The sequence below is a fragment of the Trichoplusia ni genome, chromosome 10 (assembly GCF_003590095.1).
Source record: "Trichoplusia ni isolate ovarian cell line Hi5 chromosome 10, tn1, whole genome shotgun sequence".
NCBI classification, from domain to species: Eukaryota; Metazoa; Arthropoda; class Insecta; order Lepidoptera; family Noctuidae; genus Trichoplusia; species Trichoplusia ni.
Window position 1 is genome coordinate 10,621,095 of NC_039487.1, and position 27,880 is coordinate 10,648,974.

At 34.1% G+C, this 27,880-nt stretch overlaps 1 protein-coding gene across 1 annotated transcript in view; it reads left to right on the plus strand.

Moving 5' to 3' along the window:
• The first annotated feature begins 7,025 nt into the window (after positions 1-7,025).
• The window catches only part of LOC113498198, a 71,963-nt gene continuing 51,108 nt past the window's right edge, over positions 7,026-27,880 (plus strand). Inside the window, exons 1-2 of the mRNA XM_026878138.1 lie at positions 7,026-7,306; positions 18,146-18,175. The gene's annotated coding sequence lies outside the window, so the exon portion shown is untranslated. The remainder of the gene's footprint in view (positions 7,307-18,145; positions 18,176-27,880) is intronic.

Sequence of the window (27,880 nt, forward strand, 5' to 3'; positions counted from 1 at the left end):
TTTTACCCGTAAATCACTACACAGATATATGTATATTTTGATACTGAAATAATCTCCGTCTTTTCGTGTGGTTGGTCAGAGTTTAAAGACCGTCAGTAGGCCTTTGACTTTTGTCAAAAACACCCTCGAAATATGTAGGAATAGGGTTGTTTTTCTACGTCATGCTTAATACTGAAAGACGTAAGCCCAGTCTAGATTATAATACTCCGTCGTGATACTGACAATGATAAAGTGATGAATGTCACCAACTAATGATTTCTTGAGGGTTTAAATTGTAGAAGTTAACACCTAACCTTCGTGTTATCTAAACTTTGTTTGTGATAAGGAAATCTATGAATAGTATGATAACTTATACTGAACAAATGTTTAGGTGGCCGCTAACTAGAATATAGGCAAGAAACACATAAGTCCTTCTTGTTATCTCTGCATCACCCTATGACTAACTGGCAGAAAACTCAACCAGTCAGTCATCATAAGAATTATAAATAAAGCTGTAGTTTTTTATAATTGATTTTTGTCGAGCTAATTTTCTGAACAAATGTTTCCCTTCTAAATCTATTTTTTTAACAATTGAAACATACTCACATAAAATAAAAACTACTAAGCCAAACTTGATAAAATATGACAAATCGATGGAACCCAATTACATCTATTAGGTACACATTGAATAAAAAATAATCAACAAAATCGGTTCCTCCAGTCCGAAGTTCTAAAGAACATGAATTGAGATCTTTCTCCTTTTTGAAGTCGGTTGAAAAAATAATCGATTTAAAAAATCGAAATACCCACGTGTTTAATAGTGAAATTTTGACACGGAGGAGCTCGTGGCGAAGCTATAACCGCATAAGTGATTCGATCACAGGTTAAGCTATGCTTGATGCGGTTGGTCCGTAGATGGGTGACCATCTTTGTCATAACGAGTTCCTCCGTGTTTCGGAAGGCACGTTAAATTGTGGGTCCCGGCTGTTATTCCTACATCTTTGGCAGTCATTACAGGTAGTCAGAAGCTTGAAAAAGTCTGACAGCCAGTCTAACCAAGGGGTATCGTGTTGCCCAGGTAACTGGGTTACGGAGGTCAGATAGGCAGTCGCTCCTTGTGAAACACGGGTACTTAGCTAAAACCGGTTGGGCTGGTAGCCGACCCCAACATAGTTGGGAAAAGGCTAGGCCGATGATGAAATTTTGACAGTTTTTATAGTTGTAAATTGCATTGTCATCGGGTTTGAAGCTACCCTGAAAATTTCAGTGTGCTAGCTTATCGAGAAGTGAGTTGCAAAAATCCAACCGGAACGACAAACAAACTAACAAGAAAGTGAATATGTAAAACATGAGGAAAAACAGTTACTCACAATCATCTTCATTTCCATATAAATCATCAAAATCACAAATAACTTCAGTAAACAATAAAAATACAAAGAACTGTGAAACAGATGACATCTTTCGTGCAAATGAGCCAACAAAATAAACACTGAATAAATTATGTGTTTATAAGTAAATACATATCCCACCAAAAACATTAAATGTAAAAAAATGCCAAGTCTCTCGATGCAGTCTTTCCATCGTAAAAAGTTTTGAGATCTCATAGAAGCCAAGTCCTATTCAAAATATTTTGTAGTTATAAATCAACATTTAGTAATTGTATCAATAGTTTTCTTTATATTATAATTATAGTGACTTGGCAATGAGCACAAGAAGAAACAAATAAAACGGCATATTTGTAGGAGTTGAAAGTTACACACACCGCATGCGTAAACATTAATATCACAAAATTAATTTTTTTTTTGGTTTATCCGTGTCGTCCCAACCGAATTTCGGCAACGGCAGTCAGTCTTAGTGTACTCTCGATTCATTTACTTTCATAAAGCGATGGCCCGTAAGGTATTCTTAATTATTGTATTGGAGCATGTAGTCGGTAGTGACCATCATGATTCACACATAACAAATAATCTGATCACTGGTCTCGTCAGTAACATTTGCACATAATTCCAGGCATCAAGCAGCTTTTAATTTGTGCTCATTGCCAAGTCACTATAATTATAATATAAAGAAAACTATTGATACAATTACTAAATGTTGATTTATAACTACAAAATATTTTGAATAGGACTTGGCTTCTATGAGATCTCAAAACTTTTTACGATGGAAAGACTGCATCGAGAGACTTGGCATTTTTTTACATTTAATGTTTTTGGTGGGATCTCATTTATTTTTTGTAAGTGTATTTCTTTCTTTTTTTTTAGGTGTCATAATTTCTAGGACTTCAGCTACTGCTTTGCTTAGAACCCATTCTCTATCTCTATCTCTTTTGTTTCTTCTCTGAGACTTCGTTACTTCTAATGTAAACAAGCTTAAACTTATATATATATGCATATATATATCTACTAACTTACAAACTATAGCTAAACTAAACTAAATAACACGTAAAGTTCTCCGAATATCAATTATCACTACAATATTTTTTAGTTTCGAAATGGTTTTTCATAGACAGGTGGCGCTATCAAATGAAAATTATCGAATTATTCTGAAGTACTACTTAGACTGCGCTTTGTAACGAAACCATAGCGCGATTCAGACACGTACAACGCCATCTATCGAGCGCGCATACAATATTTATCGCAATACAATGGAGTTTTAGCTTTATTAATTTAATGAATTATGAATTTTATGTATTAATTTGTATTAATGATAGTCTGTGTATTACATTTATATTATTCTTTTCTATTCTATGTATGTATTCATCCAATTGAATAGGTACTTAAACAACGAACAAAGTTAACAATGCAGTCAAAATCCATACATAATGTTCTTGCCAAACCGCAAATATAAAATTGTTTTCTATGGCATATTATTTTTTAATGTTTTTATAATTTTTCCTTTATATGTGGCTAAGGACCTATCTTGGTGCAAAATTTGAAGTTTCTAAGTCTGCTAGAAGTACCTTAGATTTTTGATGATCTGTCAGTGAGTCAGTGAGTGACAAAATGGTGTAACTTTGATCGACCGTAACTCCTAAACCATTAATTCAATTGGCATGTAATTTCGAACTTAAGCTTGTTCTAATGCCTACTATTATTCCCCGAAAAGCTAAACTCCTAGCTTTGTCCACGTCGAAGATACAGGGGGGGCGAAACAGCCGCGAATCGCTTCGAGAAAAGATGGTACGGCCGTGCCCGTTTTGCTCGAGACTTGGCAGGGGCACTGCCGTGCCCTCAGATTTATCACAGGGTTTTCACTCTCATTTGTTCTTCAAAATTTTTAATTTTGCCTTTATATATCGGATGACTGTTTCAAAAAATTTTTTCCCGGTTTTAGAGCCAGGCTAGGCTTCAGAGCCAGAAACAGTGACATTGCATACAACCTTGTACCAAAATATAAAATCACTCGATATTTCTGAGATTTGTAAAACTAGCTGTTGCTCATGGCTTTGCTGAATACCTGTAGATTTAGCAGCAGAACATGTCACGTCTGCGACTTTTATACCAAATTTCATCGAAATTGTTCCAGATTTTTGAGCGTGAAGAGGCGGCAGACTTTTATAATATTAGTGAGAATATATACATAAGTATACATAAGTGAAACATTTTTTCATTAACCTGCCTTACAGTCGGCTCACCATCCTTATTCAAACATCATTGATAAAACTTTCCCGCATCACAAGTACCCGTATGTTGAGTTCTAGTTTGGAATAGTCTCATTAATTATTATGATTTAATAGTTTATGTTATTTCAAGGAAAATCTGATCTAGGTAATCCATTTAAAAATTAATACGGTAAGCGATTTTTATAAACCAAGCGCGTAATTGCTGCATGCGCCTCATCGCGACTGTTTTAAATTTCTTCTTTAAGCATTTTGTTGCTTTATGTATTTCATCAGGCGCTATTTGCAGATCTGCCAAATATGTGTCGTCTTGTAGATAACTTTTTTAACTAGCCTATTTTATATACATAGTAATATTAAAATATAAACAGTCCTGGGTCCTGGTCCTAAACAATCTAATTATCTTACTTTTGTGAACAGAAGGCTGCTCTACAATGTAGTGCGTTGTCCCGCTTGTGTCAATTGCAAGTCTTACTTTAAGAGAATTCCTTCGTACTACAAAACCAAATAGGAACAAAACATAATAATAGGGTATTTATTAAGTATCTAAGCAGTCCTTTAGGCAAGTTTTCCCAAGAGTTTTAACACTCCATGTTATCACATTTTTAAAAGAGAAGAGATCAAAGCAATTAATATGATGAAATGTATGCTACTGGGGGCTAGTATCGTGTCCAATATTTATTATAAATCTGTCTCAGTGACTAAGACGACAATTATCATTCTTTGAACACGGAATATGGACGTGACGGACTTGATCTACAACTTACACTATGAAACAAAAGTTCAAGGTCGTTAAAATGGTTCTCAAATTAAGTTTATGTAAATGTTTTTGTATGGCACGGAAAGAGGCCTTGTTCAAGTGAAAAGTTGTCGCACAACATTAGTGTATTTGAATTGATTTTATATTCTTTTAGAATTTTAAAAAAGGTAACACTTTAGAAACATACGACCGATTCGAAATGAAAACTACCGACCCAAACTTAAAAAAAATTTATGATGCTACATGACAGCAATTTACGTTAAATTGAAAAGGGAATCAACAAAATTGTCGAATTGGAATCCTACTTCTTTTTGAAATCGGTTTAAAATGAAAAAGTTACTTAACTTACTGCTGAAGCTGTCTGTTTTTCTTTTAGAAGTAGTAGTGTGGAAGTAAGACGGCGCATAAGACGGTGTAGAGCAGAATCTTTTTCACAAGTATTCTTATTTGCCTAAGTGCTGGTGGAACGTTCTGTGCCCTTACTGTGTCGCAAAGGGCCACTTCCAAACTGTATTTAAAAAAAAAAAACGACACCCGCAATAAGGAATTTAATCCATGTGTCGCGGGAGATTTTACAAATCACATGCACAAGACACCCAGACTCGTGGATTACACAAATGCTTGCCCTTCGCGGGGATAGAACCCGCGATACGTCGCGCTCAGTGCAGTCAATAGTAATTAAGCTTAGTACTTTCTATAAAGGTCATCAATTCAAAAGGAGTTATAATAAAACATCAACTGTGGTTTTATTGTAGTTATTATAATTTCTTAATGACTCCGAAGTAAACCACAATGAAAACTTAATGTCCTCCTGACCAAATTCAGGTCATAGCAGATAATTTGTTCGTAGATTAACCATGAACGTAGAATATATATTTTTTATAAACTTTCTCCAGATTTATTTTTAGCGACTGCAGCAATAATCATGTTTCGCAAATTTTCAGCTAATATGCCCAAAGAAGATGGCAAAAAAATATTAAAGCATAAAAAAACATTTCGAAAATCTTTTCACTAAGACCTTTGTCATACGTTCAAATTGAATCTAAATGTAAGCATAATATGAGAAGCCTTATGAGATATAGACGGGTTCGGATGAAAAATAGATGGACAGAAAGCGGTTCCCCAGTAATAATATTCTGTTTCTACCTATAATCACAAATATCGTCAATTTATAAGTATGTATTAACAACCTCTCCATGTTTTGGAATGTCCTTCCTTACTTATCCATGTAGGGGGATTGTCGTAAGACCTCTTAGACCTCTGGTTACCCAACATTCTGATATAATACAGGGAAAATTAATTAATAATTAAGTACGTAATTTCTGGGCATGTTTTGGGATGGTCACTGACATTGGTACTTATGACCCCAAGGGATGTAGCTTGAATATTGTTAAATCAAGAGTTCCTGTATTTTTTTGTTGATAACTGAATTTAATGATTACCTACCTGTCCGGAGCATATCTTACCTATGTACAATGTCAGAAGCAAAAGGCTTAATTTTATTACAGACATTCTTATCGCTCATTTTGCGGTGAATATAATATTTTTTCTACATTCATATCTCTATTTCTCTACCTAGCTATATTAAGTCGGCTCCTAGTCTTACAGGGTTCAGCACCTACCCACATTAACTTCAAGAACTTAACACATTTTCCTAGTCAAAAAAAAAGACGCAGCAAGGAAAAATAAAACATTACACACTCATGAAAAATTAATGAATAAACTCTACTTAACAGTACTTTAAGATAATGCTTGAACTGTAAATAGGTGCAAAAAGTACCAAGTGGCTGCAGACTTCCGGCGCAGGATGCGCACGCGCATACGATCTTTGATAACGGTCATCTTTTTACAGAGACAAGGCAAGTTATGCCTATAATAAACATAAAATTAACGACAAACGTTGTGATCGAAGTTTTGTAGAGTCGAAATATAGCAGCTGATTACTGATTTGTAAAAGTGAATTACACTGTGATTCTTTTTCTTTTTTGAACTCGGAAAATTCATTGTTTTTGTGAATTTATAAAGACTACAATATACGACTATTACAATTGAATTTATTAAAATTTAGACTTTTTTTAGGATACAGTATCAAAAGGGGTAAAAATACTCAATACTTAATGATTTATTGCGTTCTATAATGTACATGATGGTCTTAAAAATATAATAATACAGAATCATTATGGACCCTGTCGGGCACAGCAATATCTTATGATGGAATAAATGCAAGCTGAGTCTCCACTGTCCGTCCGTCCTTTTACCGGCTCTATCTCACGAACCGTAATACCTAGGCGATTTGAGAATAGCTTAGATAATTTTGTACGTTTTTAATAAAAAAAGTAATAACAATAATACAGAAATATATTTACAGAAACTGTCTTCACATGATTTGAAAAATATACTATGAACTAAAAACGATTTAACGCCAAATATTTCTATAAAATGATTATAGCCTATTTACTTAGCCTTGTTTCAAATAATTGCGATTTATTCGCGGATAACTATTCAGTTCTCATAAGTTAACATCAAAAGGTACCGCAGTTTCTCAACAACACAAAATCCATCCATGCTGTTTTTTTCTTTAATGACTGGCGCACGCTAAGCCTGCACAGCCTTCTTTTTCCATTTTATTTCCTATTTCGGTGCCTCTCCCACCATTTGCCGAGAAAATGGCGGCGCTACAGTCAGTGCTGTGCGCGACTGCGACTCGTGCGCATGAGGCGCCCGACAACAAAATAGCAACGAAACTTCCGAAATTGTGTTTTGTTTGAAATCAATCGAAGTCCGATCTGTGCTTATTAAACTTGTGTTGATAATTAAAACTGTGCTGTGACTTGTGACGTCACTATTCTGTTTTCGTGTTATCTCAAGGAATTATCTTGTAGCGTGGACTAGTGCAATTGTTTTCTTTGTTGACGTACACCAGCTGTCAAAATAAACGGATTATCAAGGTGAGCCGATTGATTTCCGATAGGTTTTTGTTTCAACACTTGTTGTCTCGAAGTTTAACAATCGATTTGTACAGTCTCGATTAATCGTTTCGAGAATCGAATAAATCGTATTTACGTTGACATTATTAGGATTTGCGTATAATCTACATTCGTTGGTTTTATGCGTTAGTAAATGATCGCTTAAAACTTTATGTTGGTTGTAAATTGTTGGAATATGCTCGCAGTTATTTGTAGGTATTTCAGTTGGTATATTAACGATTTTGGGGCGTCATATGAGATGTTAATACAGAATCGGAATTGTTTGATGTTATATGGATGCTCATTAAAACATTCGGGTCATGGACTATGTTGAAAACATCGATGTTACTAATATTTAAAAACACAGATGTTATTTTTTCGAACTGTTTAAAACAAAAATATCTTTCAGTATTCGGTTTGTATAAATTATTGTTTTTGTATTTCGCACTCGAAAATGTAAAGTACTTACCCCTAAATAACTATTAAATTTATTATTCTTTCTTTTACACATTTTTAATACCTACTAAATACATGATCAACGCCCATGAAGTTTCAAAATCATTGTCATCTCATTCGGTACGAATTAATCCGATACTTAACAGACGTTTCAATGTCTATCAAATATCGTTTTTGCGTGAACGTATTTAGTTTGTGATTATTACCAAACTTTATGCGCTCAAATGGCCTTACTGAATCTAGTTTAGGATATTTAATTACATACTCATTGATTTATTCAAGATGTATTTAGACAAATGTAACTATGGACTTTTAAGGTCAGATTTATTGTAATATTTCTGATAAAAAGTATATCTGTACATCCTCAAACCAAAAAGTATGAATGGGGTTATTTACCCCATTCAAAAACTTTTACAAAATTCCAGAGAAGGATATGGGGTCGATTAATAAAATTGTAACATAATTGTGCTTTACATAATTCATGGTTTTGAGAGCTGAGCGATAATACGTACTTATTATTTTTGATTATTGTATAAACAACAAGAATAAGAACGCGAATTGCCACCATACTTGCCCAATGTTGATTAGCGATTCCAGATACCAATATTTGGGATTATCCTTGACGATGTTATCCTTCACCATTTGAACTATTTAGAATTATTCTAAACATTTTGTTTCAAGATATTGCAAATAGATATTCAGAACACATACATCCCACGCGTATTTCAAATGCTAAATAAATACACAAATTTTAACATCTTAAAAATTACGAAACAAAATTTTTGTGTGGGCAGCTTTTACTGCCCAGTATACATAAAATTATACTAATAATGCTAACCATAAAGTTTATGAGATACAGACGAGAATTTATACTCTTTCGCAAAAAAAAACTGAACAAATAGCATGAAAATGATTAATATCAGCGATTAAATGGGATGAGAGTAGTGCTATAAATCTTCGTCTTAAATAAAGCAAAATGTTGTGTTTCCTTTCTACTAATAAAACCTTTATATAATGGGAGTCCTCGACGAAACGACTTTTGCTATAGATATCCCAAAACTACTCTTGGTACATTTAAAATATGCACGAGCCAACATTCGGAGATGAAAAAAATTAACAAAATTGTTTGACCAATAACGCTTTTTGCAAAAACTCAAAAAATCCATCCATTCCATATTTTGAGTGGGTTAAAACGATAAAACTTAGAACAATAATTTAGAGATCACACAGACGCCTCTATAATTTAAATTCGCTTAAAAATAAAATAACTTATTCAGTATTAAAAATATGTTAACTCAAAAATGCATATTCTTGCATAGACAAGTGTGTTTCCTTCCTTTTATTAATGATAGTCTTAAGGTTGTCTGTCTACGATCGCTAGACCGATAAGTCAAACAAACATATTTAAATATTAGATTAAACTTTAACTTCGACACTAATAGCATATCCTAAAGTAAAATAACTTATATTCATTGAAATGAAACTACTTTTACGGATTTTATCGCGGTTTAATTTTAGTTCCCGACGTTTCTGTGCAGGTAACATGCCCGTGACCATGATACCTACAAAGGTTTCGAAACGTCGCTAACTAAAATCTAAAATTAAACCGCGATAAAATCCGTAAAAGTAGTTTCATTTCAATGTCTAACATTCGCGTAAACCTAAGAAACCACTATGTAACTTATATTCCTTAGAACTGAGGAAAGAAAACTAACATTCAAGTCCAATATTTTTTGGTGCTGTGAAAACATCGCTAATCAAAAAACGGTAACTTGCTTATCAATTACCATCGCCATTAAAACATTAAATATTAATAAATCTAAGTGCGCTTATTTCTAAAACCTTACAAGAAAGCTTGTTAGTTAAATTGTTAATCGTCTTTATTTTATTTTATTTACCATTTATGTACACAGGCCAATAAAAGAAGCACAAATATAGAAAGACGAGTACAAAGGTACTGCTTATTTCTTTATGAAATCTCTTCCAGCAGAGGAGAAAAATATACTTTGCGAAAATAATACTGTCACAGCTCCAAGCTAGATCAAACTACGGGGAATCCCGAGCATTCGTTAAAGTTGTACTCAAGCACCAAGCCTGTGCAACCACCTCATCTTAGAAAACTTCGATTCGTTATTTGACGAAATATATTTAGGTCTTAACGGAGACACAGGTCCAACACTCAGAAGCCCGGTTGAAGATTTCAATCCAAAATGGTATAGTGAAATCAGGAACCATCTACCAGACCCCCACTTTAAGGTAGAACAGGCAAAAACAATCTGAAAATATAACAACCTATTGTTGTCCTGAATCCGTTAGGTGGACAATATTCTTACCTAAGCTAATAGCTTCCCAATACAGGGCAAAGGACTCGTTTCCCACCTATTTATCCCGGTCTACGGCAAAGAAACGCCATTAAAAACATAGCCAGTCCCAAAACAATTGCACCGTGTATACCTAAGTACCTCCTTAGTATGAATCACCACGTATTGCAGTCAAGGCCTATTCTGCCTCTCTCCAATTAGATGAGGTGGAGCTCAGAAAGTTTTGTTTATTTAATTTGTTTGTTGCTTTTTCTGTTGTACTTTACCTATTATACAAAGTATGTTTTGACATGATGGCCCAAATTCAACAAATTGTTGTGTTTTCAAGGCTAAAGTTACTTTATGTTCCATTAGTTTTGAATGATCAAATTTTCTGCATGTACGTATTCTCCTTACTATCCCTACGTTAGTTTTTGAAGACCATTTTACAGGTGAACTGTGTCTTTTTAAATTATTTCGTTGTGAAATTAGTATTGTAACTTAATTATTGTGCGTATTGTGAAGGCAAATTGTCCAAAACGTTAACAAAAAAGTTTAAAGAACAATCGTCCCCCGAGATTCAATCTTAATTCATCCCCTAAAGTACAACTGGAAGACCAATTTACAGACAGCAAGTTTTTTAACTGACATTTCAATGTTAGCCAAATAGACAATAAAAGAAAAAAATCTCCAAGTGCGTTTTAAGAATACAGTTCATATCACAATAACTTTGTTAAAACAACAGTTATGATAACAGTTACTTCTGTTAAGTCAAATAACAGACTTAGTGGATTAATAACAAGTACAGATCATAGCGAAATTGTTTATAATACGGTTGAAAGCAGGTGGTGTTGCCAGATGGTCACCGTTCGTGATCGGCGACCCAGAACGGTAGGAACGGTAACAGTTGTATTCTATCTCACAGCGAGATTTATATTATTACAATTTTAAGTATTGTATTATGTAAGTATCATTTTTCAATTCCTCTTAATAAGTAAATCTAGATCTGCCTTTGAGATATAAGGATTTGTACTGTCTATTCTTTTCAATTCATTCTTCTAATCAAATTGTAGAAAGCGAAGCAAAAGACTTTCATGCTATTTAAATGAATAATTATGGCTTTTAAATTTAGTCCACCGGATGCAGCTAATTACCCAGTTACCTAGTGCCTAGTGCTCGTATTGCCCGAACACTTAGACTAGTTGTCAGACTTTCTAGCTTCTGACTACCCGTAACTTCTGTCAAAGATGTGTAATTAGCCGGAAACAACAATTCTTTCCATTCTTTCCAAAACGCGAAGAATCTCTTTATGACAGAAATGGTCCATACATATGGACCGTATCAAATGTAGCTTATCTATGATCGATCAATTTCTGTAGATGTAGCGTAGCCACAAGCTTCTACATAAATATCCATATCCATAACAAGCTAAAAATTACGAAATCTACATGTATAAGAAAACATAAAAAACAGCTTGTTAATCAAACAATTGAAACTCAAAAATCCGGTAATAAGAAACACTCATTCATACTAATCTATACTAATAATATAAAAGCAAAAGTATATCTGTTTGTCTCACTTTCACGCCAAAACTTCTGATAAGGCTCATTCTACCCCAGAATTCTCACGGAAACGGGAACCACCGCGCGCTGTAACCCAAGTCCACGCGGACGGAGTCGCGGGCACAGCTAATATAAAAAACAAACAAAATAACACCACTTACTTGCACGTCGAGTGCAACATCGAAAACTAAGGAGGCGTAAATTTCGTAATTTGCCAAACTCGCAAAGAAACCGTAACCGGTCTGGAAGCGAAAGTGTTACGTCATCATGAGATCACCGCTTGGACCATACGACCACTGGTATTTGCATTGCAAATAACTCAAGATATATATGTTAAGTATCCGAGTGATTCGTGTTTCATTATGATGTAACATTAGGACAGACCCTTAAAGTTAATTGTGGAAAAGAGACGCCGATCTACACTGTCTGGTGTGCTGTTTCATTTCCACATAGCTCTTTGTGTTATTGATAAATCACCGTGGCTTAACACACCCTTCTAAACTTTTCTGGTGTACAGGATTCCTCACGAGGTTTTCCTTCATAAATTTTACAAATAATAAAACCAGCCTAAATTCTGCTGGGAACAAGCCTATTCCTATATAAGGTATCTTTGACTACCACGCTAGATCACTGCGGGTTGTCTATTTCAGAATTCAATATTTGGAATCCAGGTTTCCGTTCAGATTACAATATGTGGATTCTTGTTTTCCTTTTTCGTTTTCTTCCCTAATAATCGGCAAGATTTTATTTCGACCACATTTCTTTGTAACAACTAAAGGAGGTTAACAACAAAGATTGGTACGACATAATACAACATACCCAGACGACTTTCAGAAATCACTTGGTCCAGAAAACATGTGGACACTGGCAATACTTCCTCAAAGTCGCGCGACAATAACCGCCTTTCACGTTTGCGAAATTACGAGTACAACCAATGTACTCCAACAATCAATTATTATGTTAAGAAATTTTGACAACCATGAACAATTATGAAGCGACCTTTAACATATGTACGAAAACCATTGCCCGTTTGATAAACAAGTTTCCTTTTCAACAATGTGCCTAGCGCGCAATGGTTGTTAAACAAATGAGCATCGACGGCGTTGATATCTTAGGGTTGGTATTTACGTTAGGTTGGAGGACAGTTTCTGCCTGAATGGGCAATTTGCAAAGACCATGGAAACCGACAAAGACAATTATCTACGCAATTGAATTTAACTAAACATCAACGACCAAGGGTCTGACAAACCGCTTTTACATCGACGAGTTTCATTACATCTTAAAGAATAAAATTCATTGAACGTTTGTGCTTGCAAAAAAATAGTTAAAGATTTCTTGAAAGTAAATGAAATGGGGACTTCGAACTCCTGATGGTTTGAATATTCAAATGTTTATTAACATAAAATTGTAATTCTAAAAAGAGCCTTCGTATAGGAAACAGCGCCTTTCTCAGAAGCAGAAGATTTTAGTTTCCCAGTTATTATTAATATTGTGCAGTCATTGGAATTCGAATATAGGTAGGTTCTTGGCGGGCGACAAAATACATCGAATATTTTAGTTTACTATAAATATTATTCCCTAGACATTTTTATACCTAACCTAATCGTTGCTGCCCACATGCCATCTTTACCTCTTTTTTACCTCTTAATTTTATTTTATTTCAAAATTCTCCTTAATTAAAATACTCGTGGTTCTATAGAGGGCAGACGGTAACTGTATAAATGCCGATTAGTAACACTAAATTGTATAAAATAAACCACAAATCCCACAGTAAACATAGGTAATTAATTCGTAATTGCTTAAACGTGAAAATATTATGTCAGTTAACCTACAAATTAAGTATTACAGTGAAAGAACAGAAGGTGAAGTACCGAACTTTAAAATGAAGTTTATAAAAAAAGAATGAAAAAAAACAGCGTCTTATAAATTTCGTGGTCGATTCTCATCACCAAAAATATACATCAATATGATAGACCGTATAAAATGGAAGAATAGAATTTAGTCCTCTGCCTTGCAGTGGAATGACAATCTTCTTCTAATATATAAAATTCCCGTGTCACGATGTTAGTTACCGTACTCCTCCGAAACGGCTTGAGCGATTTTTATGAAATTTTGTATACATATTGGGTAGGTCTGAGAATAGAACAACATCTATATTTCATACCCCTAAGTGATAAGGGTTGCTCAAACTAAAAAAAAAAAATTATTTTTTGGACGAAATTGTTTGTTTGTTTTTTATAATGTGGCATTAAAAATACATACAACTAGAAAATAAAATTATTCGGAAAAACATCGTTTGCTGGGTCAGCTAGTAATTTTATAAAAAGAAACTTAAATACATAGTCGTAAAAACAAATCAAACAGGCCCAAAGATTGTTTTCTTCAATTATATAGTTCAAAAATTAGTTCGCCTGTCATCTTTTCACGGCTAAACAACTAAACATGTATTGATGAAACTTTGTATAAACTAAGATTGAAGTTTCATCGCTTTGATCACCTTAAAAAAATAGGGAGGCCTTCATACTTTAAGTACCCATAAAAAATGTTAGTAGGCTAATAAAATAAACTTCAGCGAGTCAATGTTACTCATTCCGTGTGGGTTGTTTTCGCGAACTAATTTAACCTTCTGCATAATATATTTTTTGTGCAGAGGTGGACAACTTACTGCAATCTATTTCCTATACACCCACGATATATTTACGATTCATAAGTTGCGTCAGAATGTTGATATAGTAGGCTTTTAACTTTTCATACACATATCTGAACTAAGATTTCAAAACTTAAGAGTGTTTTTGTAGAATACGGTAATCACAGATTGATCCGATTTACAAAAAAAAAACACCTTTCAGAGTTAGATAGCCCTTTTATACAAGAGGGAAATGTATAATCTCATGCGATCAACGGGTGTAGAGTATTACAAAACGAGGTGTCCGAACCGAAGACAAGCATTTATGAGATTTTCGTCTTCTTGCATAGTCTTGAAGGACCATCCGTGTCACAAGGATTAAATTCCTTACTTCAGGAATCTCAAGTGTCTCGTGTATGAAGGATTGCAACGCATTGCCATACACCGACACAAAAACGCAGATGACGTAGCACGGCAGCGGTTCAGGTTTAGTCAGTAAGAGTCTGACACTACCCATTTCCTCCCCCGAGGGAGCGGGTGTCCATGAGAATTCCCCCGCCTTAACAAAAACAAAGTGTCTGTCACATAATGTTAACTTCTTTCGCCTCTTACAAAAGATCAGGCTAAATTCTATCTCACAGTATAAATACTACACTTTACACCAAATCTTACATAACACAATAAAACAAAGAAAATAGTTGACTATTGTAGCATATTTTCACATAGTAACGTTTAGCAGTGATCTGTATCTGAGTTAATTACGACTGTTACATTAAATATCGTTTATTTACACGCTTATTATATTATAACCGGCTCAAAGAAGGAGGAGGTTTTCAATTCGTTTGTTTTTTTGTTACCTCCGATCTTCGGATTGGATGAACCGATTTTGTTGATTCTTTTTTGCTTTTTGCGTCAAATAACTGTTTTTTTTTTAATTTGGACAAGTTTGGCTCTGTAGTCTTTATTTTTGTTCTCACAAAAATATTATTTGATATCTACTAGTTATCGTAAAATGTTATATGTGGATCTCCTGGAGGCCTAGTTCTTAAAGTCCTTAATTAATGTCGCGGGTAGTTCCACAAACATTCAAGTCACATGCACAAAGGCACCCAGACTCAGGACAAGCATTCGTGAATCACACCAACATTTTTCTTAAACACGGGATTGAACCCTCGATAAATCGCGCACAGTGGGTTAGGCGTGGTATCTCAACCACGCGGCTATCCATGCAGTCGATTTAAAAAAAAACACTTCACCAATTCTTTAGTATTTCTAAATCTTGTATTTATATAAACACGACATAGTGAGGTAGAAATATTTATAATTACTATAAATAATCGTTTAAAAGAAACTGTTTATAATCTTTATTATCTTTCCTGTTACACGTTTGTCCAGTAAAGCTGTGTACACACCGGGGTTTGTAGACAACTTACATTTCTCGGTGATCGTGAATCGCTCCAATTCGATTAAAAATCGCAAGCAGTCACGTGAAGTTTGCAATCCGTTTTCTATTTGAATGCGATAAAACTTATTATTGTCTAGTCAGATTTTTCAATGAATTTCATAGTAAATACCGTATTTTTAATTAAGCTTGTACGAACATATATCTGTCCTCAATATTTTGGACAAACATTACCGCAATACGTACTTTACATAAGTCCTTTTTCCACTTAAATATAATTTAGAGATATACCTATATAAGCAATTTCTAAACTTTTCATTTTAAAACATCTCGTTAAAATATTTTCCCTAATTCGAAGTACCCACGAAATCTGCAACATATGTATATTATAGTTTATGTCAGTGAATACGCATAAAAACACATGTAAACGCACCTTTAGTTTTTTTATGTTTATCGCTTTATTTTTATTAGTTTTTAACATCTTACATGAGTTTAGTTTTGATAAGGCATCTGTATTTTCATAGCAATAATAAAATTCTTGGTAGAAAGTGTACTGTAACGTATCAGCGTAGTATTTTGTTGATGAATATAATACGGTTTATTAAAGGTCGCGGTGGCTTAGATTATCGATGGACGTAATATTACATCATCATCATCATCAGCCCATATTCGTTCACTGCTGGACATAGGCCTCACCTATTGCACGCCATCGAGATCGATCTTCGGCTGCTCGCATCCAGCTCCTGCCAGCCATCTTGCGCAGATCATCACTCCTCCCTGCCTGATGTGGAATGATATTACAAGAGGAAAGTATTTCCTGTAAAAAGGCGTAATAAAAATAAATACCAATAGAAATAAAGATTGCTTTTAAGCAAAAACATTTAATAGAAAAATCATCAAAAATCTACTTTCGTGTTTCGAAGAAACCTCATTCAATAACGAATCAGCGAAAATTCTAAATAAAAATAACTGCAACGTTATGACTAACAATTTGAAGGTTAAGTTCAGTTAACTAGCATTAACACTAAAACACATTTACCGTGAGAAGTAAACACGCATGCGCTTGCGCACCTATTTTGTATCTTTCATTAACCTCAAACGAAATGACCAGGGGGTCTACCACTGAGTGTTAAAGAATAATCGTTATCGTAGGAAAGAGATGGCACTCTATACCGTGTATTGCTCTGTCCCACTTTTACAACCAGAATTATATTACTTTCAAATGTTTGGTAGACCCTCAATGACCCAGTCGACTCGTGAGTTATTGACGTAATAACTCCTTGTTAATGGTTCCAAAATTATCGTTTTAATATCCCATATTTTGTTGTTGTGTTAAGTTGAAGTATGGGGTAATGAAGATTTGTTAGGCGGTAATTTGAATTGGGTTTTATTAAGAGAGTTAGATTTCGTAATGACGGTAAATGATTTGGTTCAGATTTATTACACGTTATAGAATTGTTTAATCTTTGGGTATTTTGTAATAATGTTCTGACAAGCTTGTGCATCAACACAGGTGCTATCTCTGTTTCCTTACTCGCAGAGCCCGATGGGGTGGTTCTCTGACGCGACCGGACAGAGATCAGTTACTGGACCCACACTTTTACAGGCCTTGAGATGATATAATTTCTAAAACACACACAAAATTCAAAAAGCCCATTGTGGTCAGGTTCTAACTCAAAACTTTTACTTGGCAATCGTGCGTTCTCACCGCTTGGTTATCAAGAACAGTTCAGGAATGCGGATAGCTTGGAGGGCACCCTGTGAGTCGATCAGAAAACAGGCAAAGAAGGAGATAGGTGCGTCCTCCATCCGATCTTATGAGGAGTGAGGGGTGAGCTCGTTGCACCCATTCTTCGAGAAGGAGTCTAAACGGCTAGTTCCAGCCAGAGTCTACGGGCTTAAACAGCAGAAGGGACGTAGGCTGTTTTTAGTCGGTTTAAGTCCGACATTCCCCCACGCCGTGCTTTGGGTTGAAGTCATTGGCTTTTGAAAAAGATTAACAAGAACAGTCCGACCCAAAACCACTTACTCAACTTTTATGTAAGATGCATCTGAAACTGTGCCGTCTTAAAGATGCAATACTGATAAACAAAGGTACCTTGAATGGCATTTCTATATATAGAAGGTTGTCGGTGATGTCATACTGTTTACGACTGCGTAGGATTTGTTTTTATAATCAATTGATTAATCCTACATGTCCTTAAGAGGTTTATATTGAGAAATATAGTGAGGATCGCGAAGGGACTTTAAGAATGTCCTTGTCTTTTAAAAGACGAGTGTTTGTTTTTGTTTTTTGAATAAAGCAGTGTTATTTATGTTTTACTGTGTTTCAACTTAGTTTAAAATTTTGGACGTCGTTGACCCTTTTGCTCGTCCAATGTACTACAGTTCTTTTGTTTATTTCATAAACTGTTTATTTTTAAGTCTTATAAAATCTAGGATTATTAAAACTAACATAGCATTTTTTGGTTTCAGGAGCAAACGATTGAATTCTTCACACTCAAGGTAAAAACAAATCCTAATATCAAAGGCTAACCTTATTTCCTTTCAAAATGATTTATTTACATCTCTATAAACCGGAATGGAACCCACACCTCCACAATTACAGTCAGATTGTAAATTCGGTTAGCTGTCAACTCTAAAATAGACTATGAATGAATGTTTGTATGTTTGCGTCAAAATAACTGCGAAATGATTAGCCCGTCGCGGTTCCAACCCACCATCAGGGATGTTAATGTTTCCATTGTCTTACGATAATAAATATGTCTAAATTAACTTCGATTACATGTTATTGTCAATTAGTCAGATGTATATAAAATTAGAACCATTTAAATATAAAGGAGGCAGGAAATCTTTAGTTGTACAGGACCGAAATATTTTATACTAACGACCTGCCCCGGCTTCGCACGGGTGGCCATTTATTTAAGCTTATTTTCTGGGATAAAATATAGCCTATACGGATTCGGAAGAATCCCTCTAAGTAATGGGGCAAAGAAATCGGTCCAGTATTTTTTGAGCCTATTCAATACAAACATACCAAAATACAAAGGTTTCCTCTTTATAATATTAGTATAGACTAATTGAAAGTCACATTATTATATTGTAAATACGTTTTATTTGTATAGTTTCGCGTAGTATAAATGTCTGCCACTCAACGAAGTAAGCATAGTTAAGTTAAATATAATATCTTTCTCTAATATTCTCTATATAAAATAACTAGCTGTTGCCCGCAACTTCGTCCGCGCGGTTAGAAGATATACGAGTTATGATTTATACCTGCCCTGTTTTTTCCACATTTTACATTGTATCTGCGCTCCTATTAGTCGCAGCGTGATGATATATAGCCTAAAACCTTCCTCGATGATTGATCTATTCAACACAAAAATATTTTTTCAATTTGAACCAGTAGTTCCTGAGATTAGCTCTTTCAAACAAACAACAGCTTTATAAATTAGTATAGATAATAAAAATAAATAGTATGGAAATATTCCAAGAGCTAAAAACGTTGTTTACTTACAAAAGCTCGTTAAAATATTTAAGCGCCAGGCATCTTTGAAGATATGAAATCAAACTAAAAATATTTGCGTAAATAACTAAAGTAAACTCGTAAATCTTATTATGATTTGCTAGTCTCTAAAAATAAAACGTAAATGTATCATGTGATTTTATTTATAAATAATATTGTTTTTAGATATCGTTTTATAAGTTTAAAATTTTATGTTAATAAAGTAAATACAAAAGATATATTCAAGAACGTAAGACAATTATGTACACTCACACAACACAGTTTTAAACCAATTCCGTCGTTATTCGTATTTTCTTTTATTATTTTAATAATAAATGATTTAGAAACATCGGCTCTAATACTATCATTGTCATAGTTACTCTGTCTGATTGTTACGCCGTATCTATTGAACTACTAAACAGATTTCGATCAAATGCATCATGAGAATATCTCAATTTAACAGAAACTTCGCTACATTTTCCCGCTACTTTGCCACATACGCGGGCGTAGCGTACAAATTACATTGACGTATCAGCAGACATAATGAAAACTTTCTGGACACGATCCAAACATTACATTTTAACACATGTGTCTGCCACGTACGTCAGTTATTAGCAAAACATCAATATGTTGTGGCAAAACAAGTTTAACGACCATAACATAATACTGTGATCGTTACTCGGTATGTGATGCCGATACAAAGTCAATGGGTCATTGTCGGGTAATAAGACAGAGATCAAATATGTTATTGGCTGTTATTATAATAAACTTTTAGGGCTTCGCACTCGAAAAGAACCACGGGACCCTGTTGCTTGTGCTCCGCTGTCAGCCTGTCTGTTTGTCATGAGGCTGTGCCGCATAAAATATGATACACATAAAAGAACAAATATTAAAAATCGAAATAGAGGTTAACTAAAGCATCAGCTGTATTTTTGTTTTCGGCCTACTTTGTCATTTTAGCTTTAATGCAGAGTTTAAGTATTTTCAAAGGGTTTTTTGCCAGTATGTCAATTTTGCTCTCTCACTCTTTCTGCCACTCTTAGATGTGCAGTATTTTTCTCTGATCTAATCTGATTTTTTATTCGTTATAAGTTTTCAAATGAATTGAATGTAATTGTCACTTCTCAACATTATTTTAGCCGTTCAGCAACTATTTTGTGATCGGTTTCCAGTCTTACTACCAGTGTTTTACAAAGAGCGTCTGCCTATCTGACCTCCTCAACCCAGTTACTTAGTCAGTCTCTCTACCTTCTGACTACCCGTAACGACTTTCAGAGATAAATAAATAACACACACGCGAGACCCTCAATTTAACAGGTCTTTTGAAACAGAGTAGGAACTCTGTGAAAATCCACATCATAATAAGTTTATTATGACATAGATGGTCACCCATCCACGGACGGTCCCTAACAAGCGAAGCAAACGATGAAATCGATCAATTTGTGAAGTTGTAGTTTAGCCACATATTATTTCATCCCAAACAAAAATGTGGCTCATACGAGTACATATTTACTTAATAAATAGTTCAAATCCATAAATCTAAATCGCTTTTTTTCAGGTCTCTATACTCATAATTCACTTAAAAACATATTTATCTATTGTATGCGGAACTGTGTCAAGGTAGCGCGCTCAATGAATCTCGCCCACATTTCATACATAATCGATTTCTCATTAGCAATCGAAAATTCGTGTAATCGAGTAACTAAATGTATGTTTTTTTGATACTATTCAATTATGTCAGTCAGAGATTATGTTATTCACTCATTATACTTTGAGTGACTTTTTAGACGACTCCAAAAAGGAAGAAGTGCTCAGTTTTTCTATATTTTTTTGGATTACCACTTCGGGCTGGAGGGATCGCTGTTTTTTTCATTTAACACGAAATAGCTATCATTTAGTTCCATTAGAATTTTATCAAGTTTAGCTGAAATAATATTTGTTATTTTATGGGGTATCATATTCTAAATCATTCCATCATTACTCTTATTTTACATTTAAACTAATAACTGGGTTGTTACGATTTCTTTAATAAATGTAAACAAAATTTCACCTCGTAGTTAAGTGCGCATTCAAATATTTTTTCTGTATAGAATGTTGGCTTACTCATATTTGTTTTACAATATCGTCATCAACTAATTACAGAACTAACAATATAATTGTCTATGCCTTGAATCCGACACCATTTTTCTCAATTTTTGGAAGAACAAAATCTAGCCGACTTATAAACATGTTGAACCTTAAAAAATCAAAATGGATTCCATACCTGTAGTAAGCTGTAATATTAAATTAATTCTATCCACGCGGCAAGGTCACAGCCGTAGGTGGCGTGTCTTTGTCAGCTGATATTTACATACAAATAATTGAAGGTTCCACCATATTGTAAACTATAAATGTAGTATTCAGAAGATCCATAATAATAGTACTGTAATGTGTTATTGTAATATTAACCTTAATAATGTTGAATCTAGGTTTATATTTGATTGTTAAATTATTAGATCTAAAGATTTGATAACCAAACAGTCTTCGTCAAAGACAATTTCAAGTGCAATTTGCCACCTAAATATAAATGTTTTAATCCTGTACTATTTTTTTATGTCCTACTTCAGATGCTACTGCAGGGCAAAGGCCTCCCTCTTTTACCTCCACCCCTATACATAAATAGATATCTAGATATATGTATAGGTACCTACAAATTACCTACAAAAGTAGTCATATTGCGCGATAAAACATATTCTACCTATGAAACTCATTTTTTTTCAAAACTTCCTATTGGGCGCCAAACTAAATTTAAAAGAGCTCCATCTTCAACTTTAAATTTATATTCTTCATGGACTAAAGCTTCTGTTTTTTTTGCACATTGGTTTCTTATACTGAACCATCTGCGTATGTCACCTTCATGAATCGCCCTCGGTATAACATAATTGTGCTCAGATATTTTAATGACGAAATAATTGACATACAATCACAATTGTAACTAGTTTTCATTCTTGTATTCTTGTGATAATGTTTTCCTTGTGTTGTTCGTAGAAAAAATTAACTCAATTATGGCACCATGAACCTTGAATATTTTTATATATTAAATGTGTATACTCGGTCATCTATGCACATAGCTGGACCTGCCCTTAGTATCAGCAGAAAACCCGAATCTCAGCCATTTGCGCTTGTTACCCAATGGCTAAGTAATAAGAGTCTTCTTCAAAAGATTTTGTTCATATAAAAATATAGCTTATAAAAAAGCCAAATTCTTTTATTTTAGCAAATAGTTTGCTTAAAGAAATCTGTTGAAATGAATTCACAGATGAAATAAATCTATGATACAGATCTATTTGATCGTTAATCTACACGATTACATCATAAAACAGAGGTTTCAGCAATACAAAATCGTAATTCATGAAACTATAACTAAACATTAAATTAAGTGCTTTAATCTGAAACCCGTTATGTCAATTTATACATTAAGGGGCTATAAATGTTTATAATTATCTGCTTTCATCATAAAACAGTAGTTGGACTATTACTGATTGCTATTAAACTTTAATACATACAATGTTTATTGCTCCATTGATAGTTTTGATCGATACCTTTACTGAAACAAAATCAAATCAAAGCAGGTTGTGGGTAAGCGAGATGCCGCTCTACATTCCATGTTCTTGCCTCTCGCTTGCACATTGGAACGTAATGTGTAAGCGATGTTTTGTTGGTAAGTTACAAAGTATTCGTTTTATTTCTTTCTATTCAGTTGTCAAATCTGTTCAGCGTATGAAATGGTTGAATTTATTCTTTTATGAGTTACGTAAAATATGAAAGTGATATCGCAGAACGTCTTTATCAAGTGGTTATTAAACTAAGAAGCTGCTTTAAACATTTATAAATCAATTTTATTTAGATAAACAGAGGTATTTTTTTTCCTTTTTTGTGAATTAATAATTTATTAAATGATGTAACGGTTTACTCACGCGTATTTATCGGGGTAGCCCGACTAGTTTCGGACCCAACCGGAGTCCTTAATCATAATTTTTAATATTTAATAAATAATAAAAATTATTTTATAAAATAATTTAATAATTAATAATTTGAAAAAAACCATAAAACAACTCAATAATGTTAAATTCTGAAGATTATCTTGTTGCAAAAAGTTATTCACAACACACGACAAGTAAAAACCACTCTATCATGTTGAATGTAAAGAAAATGTATTAAATTAACTTGCTTTGAATTAAACGTTAAAGTTTTTATTCAAATTACAAGATCAAAAGGTCAAGTGCTCCGACCACCTCATGAATAGAGCAATAATGAACTATCATATCATCATAATAGATAAAAGTGTTATGCAAATAATTATAAGGCACTTAATACACAAGCGGACCTCCTGCTAACTCTTAAGTAATCTTGGTGTAGTTGTGAGAACGGGAAAGGGCTCTACAAGGCATAGAACGGCATCTCTCTTCAATCAGTGATCATATTTACTCAGTCTATGTGTAGGTACATGATTTTTTTTCTACATTGAATACTACAAGTTTCAATCACAACTCTGATAACTCGTAGTTGTATGGTAAAGGTGCAATTTTGAACTGCACTAGAAAATCATTAAAATCAGACGTATATAAAAATAATTGGGCTAAAGTCAAAATAGGTAAGATACATACACACATACTTTCACATTTATGATATTATTGTAATTGAAATTATACCTACTTATACAGTATGCATAAAAGAAAGAAAACCTTACAAAACGACGACGTAAGAACTTACGCTGCGAGAGGGTTTCCACGTCCAAAAAAAAGGTAATAAATAATGATTTTTTTTAAGTTATAAATTAAAATAATTCGCGTATTCTTCTGTCGAGAATCTCAAAGGCCTCTCGAAGGTGAGTGGACCGGTTATAAAGGACGTTTTTTGACATTCAACACATCGGAGTGACCCACAGGACTCGTTCTGAATACAGCGGAATACATTACGCGAACTGGTTTCATTATAATGTAGGACCATGTAGGTTTTAGTTTAAATTTTCAGGGTTGTTCGTAATAAGATTAACGTATGCAAATCAAATTACGCTAGTGATAATATGCTAAAATGTCTTTTTGTCTTTATATTTTATTTTGTAAGTGATAGGGGCTTTACACACCTTAGGATTATATTTTGCCAGTAATAAAAATATTGGATGTCCAAGAAATAATGAGATGTAATGAAGATGTTGTTTGGGATAAAAAAAAATCATTTCCTTCGGTGAAAATTTAGGGTTAAGCCTGTCTCTTACCGGCTAAAATTATCTGACTGCTACTCCCTAATAAAGTCTGAAAATACTCTTTTTTGGTTAACTAATTAAATTAAAATGTAATTTGAAAAATAATTATGATATAATCATTGAAATATTTTTTATTTGTTATGTCTTGTTCTTCATTTAATGAAAAAGGCTCCCTTTATTAAACTCAGAGCGTTAAAATATCACAAGTAATGCTAATGACATTTAAAATACTGTAATTGTGCGAATATGCCAAAGAGATGTCAAGCTCATGGGGGCTCATTATTGCCTAAAGAGTTACTACATAAAGGGCAAAATAAACAACGAAAAACTCGGACTTGGTGAACTTGGAGGAGTCATTATTGATAAAACCCAGTCGATCAAAAACAAAAATCTCAGGTTTTGTCAATCGTAAATCGCTTGCTATGTTTCTCACTATGAGATTTAAAGTAAAGACGAAATACTTCAAGTCTTTAGTTTACCTTCTTGAAGATGACGTCAGACTATCAAAATATTAGCTATTCACGGACACAAATTATGCAATTATAAGCAAACATTGCGAGAATTTTGTTGTAACATCCTGATTTACTTGTGATTAATCACGATCTTTAATAACTATTAGTTTTATGTTAAAGTTGCAATTTTAAACAGAAGGTAATTATTTAGGAATTTGTATTCTGTCACGCTTAGTTTCGAGAAATACTGAAAAGAAGTCCTTAGTGTACTGACTGGTTTAAGTAAGTATCTCTTTTAATTCACGGGTTAACTTCATGGGAAGAGACCCGGTCCTTTTTAAAGGCGTACACGGGGACACAGGTCCAACGCGTAGAGGCCTTCTTGAGAACTTTAATCTACTAGGCATCTACTAGGGATCATTCACCTCCACTCTATGGGAGAACAGACATGAAGAATCCAAAGTAGATGCAAAACTATTGCAAGTATGTATGTAAAAATAATTAGGCTATTATAAAATGAGGCATGTTGTGTGGACCAGTTCCTTAGATAATTCGGAGAACTATGGCACCTGCCTTTTATTTAAGTAAGTATATTATTATTATAAATTTTTGTTCTTTTTAAGTTTTTGACTGAAATGACTTTTTTTCCATGAAGCAAAGTTGGATGGCTCCTGATAGATGCCCCTTTCATTACAGATTTAAGATATCCACAAAGCCTTTGCATGTCGGACCTGTGTGTCCCCGTTTACGCCTGTAAAAGGGACGATGTCTCTTCCCATCAAGTTTTCCATTCATTTTGAATTTTGAATTTACTTTGCTATCTGTCCTTCAGCCAGACATTAGTATTTCAAGAACGTTAATAGCTAGGCTACATGAAAATTCTTAATACGTAACCCCAAAAACCGTGATATAATTACAACAACTTACATCTCTAACACGGTTGCCATCCAAACAGTTTAAGTCACGTTATCAACAATCCCGCAATCTTATAAAGACATTCCTGTCGTGTTTATTGCAAGTCATACACCGTTTATCATGTTGACTAAATAACGGAGATCACCTATAATCTTATGGTGACTACGATTTGTTTGACTTGCTATGACTTACCGTAACTCTACTGATCTAAGTAGATATGAGGCGTGTGGTACAAGTTGTGTTTTTATTTCTATTTTTTTTATCTTAATTGCGATATTTGCTAAAGTGATATAGTGATAGTGATAGGCCTGTCAGTGTCTTAAAGTGAGACATCAATGGTGATAATTTTATTTGGCAAATATTCGGAGGTGATGGATTAATATGAGAAATGTTAAGCGAAAACAATTAGAGAAATGCGGTTTGATGCCCTTTAGTGATTAAAAGACCAATCTATGGTTGGTTTTATCTAAATCAGTTTAGCAATGAAAGTGTAGGCAGACATTCTTATTTACATTAATTTATATAAGCCTTACATTGCTAATGACTAGAAGTGCGGGGCCAAAATATCATGAAGAAAAATCGGAAAGAAATTTCATAGGTTACTCTTTTAAAAATAAAAACGTGATACAAGAATGAACAAAACAATAACAATAATACAAGGATCATTTTAAATACAAATGGAAAAGGCACGTTGCTCTACGCCGCGCGCCGTGAACTCTATATCGCTCTAATTTTTTTCCTCTAATTTTAGATTAACAAAAGTCACTTCTATCTAGATCTTAATGACTTAATCTATAAACTCGCGACATGTTATGACTTCTGCCACAAGTGTCACAATGTAACGGGTGCTCCTCATTACACGCCGCTCAACGATCGACAGCAGGCTATTAAGAGCTGCGCCTGCGCATACAGCTGCGGTCACACCGCAAGTAATACTACACGGAATGAGTTAAGCTTATAGCCTAATGATGAGTGTATAACGTTTTGTTTTTAACTACTGTATGTCTGTTTTTATATGGTCTCTATTTTATTGGTCTGTTTTTTCATTGATGGTCGATTTGGTTTGTGACTGACTTTGTTGCGCAGTACATATTATACACACGCAATACAGGCAGAGTCTATTGATTTACTCTCATTTCTCGACTAGGGAGGTAATACTGGAGCTGTTGTCATTTACTTCTAAAACACATACAATCCATCATTAGAGATTTTCTCATGTAAGTTAAGTCGATCTCGATTTTTCTTGGAATTTATTTATTAAACCCCTTAAATACATATTAAGCATTCATATCTCTAATAATAATCCAAGACTTAATGTTTCTCCTGTCGTCGAAATGTAACTTTCTACACATCCAATATTAATACATAAAAGTTGATCATCACCTCCTAATACCCCCACAGAATGCCTCTTCTCTCCACTTTCCTGTCCCATGCTTAGCGTCGACCAGCTAAACAACAATTGCCTTTCAATAGCTTGAATAATGCGACAGTTCCCGCTACAAAGCGCCATGATAACTGTACTGAACGCGTCGAGCAATTAATTGCTAAACAAATCTATGCGAACAACCGATTAAGAATGTGTGAACGATTCCACGAATAGGGTAATCAGAACAGTATCTTAGTAGACTATAAACTTGTTTAGGGATCCGTAGGAAATGGGTAAAAACCTTACCTCCATCACTGAGGCAACTTCCCGAAGGTTGGTTATATCTGAGAAACTGTGATAGCTAGAAAGTTGGATTCTTTCCAGGTGAAGTATTCGTTAATCGAATAGCAACGGCTACTACATAGATTTTTAGTGAGTTTTCAACAAACGATTTGTCTGTTACCTTATTTGTATGGAACCCTCAGTTTTTTAAACACTCATAACGCTGTACGTCAATTTGTTGATTAATTAAAAATGCCAACACTTAATCAAATTGTACTATTTTAAAATGCCAGCTGATTCGTATCGAACAAAAACTATTCACAAAAATCAGTCCAGAAATTTGGGAAAAATCGGTTAACACTCATAAAAGGGTTTCACGTGGTGACCTTCAAAACTTGGCTATCCGTGCAGTCTTTAATACAAAAACACATGTTTTTATGAAACC